The 5268-nt window shown below is 40.6% G+C and overlaps 1 pseudogene; it reads right to left on the minus strand.

Annotated features, from left to right (window-relative positions):
• Nucleotides 1–3383: 3383 nt before the first annotated feature.
• Nucleotides 3384–3455, minus strand: LOC122049905 (annotated as a pseudogene).
• Nucleotides 3456–5268: the final 1813 nt, after the last annotated feature.

Here is a 5268-nt window from a genome sequence, read left to right on the forward strand (position 1 = left end):
CGTCGCCGTTTCTAGAGCATATCCCCAAAATGAATTTGGTAATTTTGAATAACTCATCATTGATCTAACCATTTCCATAAGAGTCCTATTCCTTCATTCCGCCACACCATTCTGTTGGAGTGTACCAGGTGCAGACAATTGGGATTGAATCCTGACTTCTGATAAGTAACTCCTAAACTCTCCTAAGAGGTACTCCCCACCATGATCAGACTATAGTGTCTTGATACTTTTACCATGACGTTTCTCCACATCAGCCTTGTACTCTTTGAACTTATCAAAGCACTCAAACTTGTGGCGCATCAATTAAATGTACTCATATCTCGAATAGTCGTCTATAAAAGAGATAAAATATTCGAAACCACCTCTTACCTAGATAGTCATAGGCCCACACAAATTAGAATGAACCAATTCCAACACTTCTTTGGCTCTATACTCCTTTGCCTTAAAAATCCTCTTGGTCATTTTTCCTTCCAAGCAAGACTCGTAGGTCAAAAAGTTTTCCACTACCAATGAACCCAAAGGTCCATCGGCTATTAACCTTTGAATCCTACTCAAGTTAATATGACCCAACCTTAGATGTCAAAGATTTTTTTGGTTCATTTCCAAAGGTTGCTTTCTCTTATTAGAATTAGAAGATGTGTTATTAATTTCTATTTGTTGCATCGTGGGAGTTATTGGATTAAGAGTATATAAATTACCAACCAACGCACCAGAATAGATTACCACCCTATTTTTCTTGACAACCACTTTGTCATCAAAAGAAACAGAATATCCATCCATAAATAATTTAGAAACTGAAATCAAGTTCTTTCTAAAACATGGTACGTAAAGATAATTTTTCAAAATCAAAGTTTTATTCTTATCGAAAGATAAATAAACATCTCCCACTGCAACAGTCGCCACTTTCGTACCATTGCCCATGTAGACGGTGATCTCCCCTTCATGTAGTCGTCTGGTTTCCTGGAACCCCTGCAATGAATTACAAACATGATCAGTGGCTCCCGTATCTACACACCAGGTACCGGTAGATAACACCGCAAAATATGTTTCAACAACAAATGAATAAGATATACCTTTATTGTTTTCCTTTCTGTGAGGACAACCCACCTTCTAATGTCCAGACTGCATGCATGTGAAGTGATGTGCATAAATATTATGATCGTTTATGCATGTTTTAATGCACATTCACTTGCTTTATACGCATATATTCTTTGCATGATCGCCTCTTTTATCATGTACTCATCATATATACTCTTTTGTTCAGATATCTACTCTTTGTTTGGTTTTGTGTTGACAGGGACAACTTTTGGAGCAAAAATAACAATTGTCGATGCACCAAAATGAGCCAGAGAACATGGTCGTGCAACCTCGCACGGACGTGTGGCCAAACAGGAGAGGAGAAGTGCACAACCATGCAACACTTGCACGGTCGTGCGACCAACCCAGAGGTAGATTAGAGCATGGTCGTGCATACTTGCACGGTCGTGCCCCCCACGACCGAAGCCAAGCATAGAACGGTCGTGCAACCCTGCACGACTGTACCCCATGAACCGAGCCCAAATCTCACACGGCCGTGCAGTGCGGCTAGAGATAAGAAAGGGCACGACCGTGCCATCCTTACACGGTCGTGCTGCTGCAGCCGCGCCCTAGCCTATAAAAGGGTTTTAACCCTTTCCCTCAAGGGAGGGAACTGGGGAGCGAGATGTCAGGGAGAGAATCGATTTGGTGCTGTTCTACACTATCCAGGACCTCCGTCCAGCAATCCTTCATCACCACATTAACTCCAGAAGCAAAGGATTGGATCCGAAGATCACACGTCGTCGTTGGATAAGCGTCTTTTCTCTTTCTCTCTTCTTGTTTGAGAATTGTATGCTTAACATTATGTCTTCGGGTTTTTCTCTGACGTTTATGGAGTAGATTCTTTGTTCTAGCATGAGGGAGTAGTTGTGGATTGGTTTGATGTAAGACTCATACTTTTGCCTCTATTTCATTAGATGATTTCGCTTTCTTTGTTTCGACTACTCGATCTCTATAGCGTGTTAATTGATTGTGTAGGAATTGCCTATCTCGTAGAGAGAATATTCTAGATCGTACACCCAAGGGTCCCTAGTAATAGGGGTAACCCGTTCACGGACATCTAGGGTACTTCCTTGAAAGGAGAGACAATTCCTCCAGAAGGAAGTAAGAGACCAAACTAAGCTCCTTATCTCTATCCTTAGTGACACAAATTAGAGTAGTGTTCTTGTGATCTACTGAGGCGCCCTAGTGACAGGGGTGAACCATAACAGGATTTCATAATGATCTTCTTTATTTGGTACCTAAGATTAGATACTTCAACTTCCGGCGAATGCATATTGATGGACAATGAGTAAAGGATAGAATGTGATACATCAATACCACCACAATGAAACCGAACTCCAAGGACTCTTCATAAACCAAGTCTATTACTTCCTCTTTGCTAGTTCTCATTTCCATTTCCAAACCCCTTTTCTTTAGATAACTTATAACCATCGGTAGTTTAGCTAATCCTAAGTGAGCCATCGCTAGTGCTTATAACTTGTCCTCGTGGGATCGATAATCTTTATTACTGATGACGAATCCATGCACTTGCGGAATCGTAACAAGTTTTTGACGTCGTTGCCGGGGAATGCGTCTATAACATTAGTGATAATCATATTAGATTAGACTAGACTTTATTTTTTTCCTTTATCTTTTCTTTTTTTGATATTTTGCACTTAGAGATAAATAGTTTTATTTTTGTTTCTCTTTATTTTCTGCGTTCTTATTAAAAAGCCAAATATATATATATATAATATTATTTCAATCTCTTCTTTACTATATTTTATATTTTGTTTTTGCATGCGAAAAGCTAATCTTTTAGGACAACTTCTGTCGTTCGATCCAGAGATTGATAGGACTTACTTGAGAAGAAGAAACCTTCAGAAAATATTTCAAGCAGTACAAGAATCTTCAGAGATGGCTGATAAATTATTGAAGGATTACGCAGCACCTTATGCATAAGGGGTTCGGTCTAGCATCACTCAACTGCCAATAGAAGCTAACAATTTTGAAATCAAGCCTGCAGTAATTCACATGGTTCAGTAGAATCAATTTGGAGGAGGACCGCACGATGATCCAAACCACCACTTAGAGCTTTTCTACGAGATTTGTGGTACCATGAAAGTGAACGGAGTCCCTCCAGAATCAGTGGGGTTATTGCCTTTTGGATTTTCCCTGAAAGATAGAGCCAAGCAGTGGCTAAATTCCCTTCCAGCAAACATCATTACATCTTGGGAGCAGTGTGAGCAGAAATTCCTGGACAAATTCTATCCACCAAGAAAAACTGCTCATATGAGGAATTTGATTGCAAGCTTCAAACAGATAGACTCAGAATCATTATTTGAAGCCTGGGACAGATTCAAAAGTATGCTGAGACAGTGCCCCCATCATGGCCTTGAGAAATGGTTGGTTCTACACACCTTCTATAATGGAATCAACTATCACACGAAAGTATCCCTCGAGTCTACAGTAGAAGGAGCACTAATGAACAAGAGCCTTGATGAAGCTGAAGAGATCATAGAGAATGTGGCACAGAACCACCATCAGTGGGTAACTGAAAGATCTGGTGGCTCTTTCTCAAGAAATCCAATAAAGGCGTCAGGAAAATTTGACTTAGATGCAGTCACACTCATGTCTGCGAAGCTGGATGCTCTGACCAAGAAGCTTGAGGCCATGGGAAACAACACGGCTAATGCAATAGTTTATGTTTACGAAACTTGCGGAAGTACGGATCATTCTCAAGATACTTACCCCTTAGAACCAATACAAGCACAGATAAACCAACTTGAGCAATGCGATGCGATAGTCAGTTACAATCAGAAGCAAAACAATCCATACTCCAACACATATAACCCTGGATGGAGGAATCATCCAAATTTCTCATACCGGAATAACCAGGACAAAGGGCCAGCAAAACAAAGTTATCAACCTGGGCAATAGAGCTACCCATCTAGACAACAGACTTATCAACAGCAACCTTCACAGCTGTCCAGAATTGAAAAGATGCTTGAAGAAGTCCTCTCAGAGCAAAAAGAGATGAAGAATGAGATCAAGCAATTAACTCAAAGAATGAAAAATTCTAAGAAACATCAAAAGATGTAAGGCAGCCAGATAGCCCAGTCTTTCTCAAGAGCACAGGGAACATTTCCAAGAAAGCCAAATATAAATCCAGTGGAACACTGCAACCGCATCGAGATGAGGAGCAGACGAACTTTGGGAGACCCCCAAATCACTACTCAGAAAGGACCTGACTCGGAGGAAGAGCCCTCTCCCCCACTGCCCAATCAGATCCAGAATAGGGATAGAGAGGAGATCACCAAGAAAGTTAAAGAAACTCTTCAAATTTCCCAAAAAGTCAGACAATTCATTTCCCTCAGAAACTGATAACATCCCAAAAGGATGAAGAGTTCAACCGATTCCTGAAGAAGATTAAGGAAATTTACGTAGAAGTACCACTGATAAATGCACTGCACCAAATGCCGAAGTTCACAAAATTTTTAAAGGGAATTTTATCTAACAGGAGGCAAAAGGGCGACTTCAAGACCGTATCATTAACAGAGAATTGTAGTGCTTTACTTATGGCACTTATTCCACCAAAACTTCAGGATCCAGGGAGTTTTTTCATAAATTACAAAATTGGTTATGAACTCATACAAAGAGCTTTCTGCGACTTGGGAGCCAGCGTTAGCCTACTTCCGTACTCCTTATGTAAGAAGCTGGAACTCCAGAACATTAAACTGACTACTATGGCACTGCAATTAGCTGACCATTCATGTAGATACCCAATGGAAATAGTGAAAGGCGTGCCAGTAGAAGTGGTTGAATGTATCATTCCAATAGATTTCATTATCTTGGATATGGAGGAGGTCCCCAAGATACCGATCATCCTTGGAAGACCATTCCTTGCCACATATGGAGCCCTCATTGATGTGAAAAGTCACAAGTTATCCTTGGAGATCGGCAAAGAAAAGATTGAATTTGATTTATCTTATTCCTCTATCTGTGCCCCTCTTCTCAGAGAAATTCTAGCAAGATCAACATACACAAAGTCAAGGAGTGCAGTTTCCATGAGAGTTCCCTCCAGCAATCAATAAGAAATACATTTGTCCTGCATGAGTGAAACTAAAGGCGCAGACTAGAGCATTAACCCTAGGAGGAGAGTTGTGCTTCCATGGGTTTAGTCCACATTAACTAAAATGGGGTCGAGCT

Source organism: Zingiber officinale, chromosome 2B (assembly GCF_018446385.1).
Source record: "Zingiber officinale cultivar Zhangliang chromosome 2B, Zo_v1.1, whole genome shotgun sequence".
In the NCBI taxonomy this organism is placed as follows: Eukaryota; Viridiplantae; Streptophyta; class Magnoliopsida; order Zingiberales; family Zingiberaceae; genus Zingiber; species Zingiber officinale.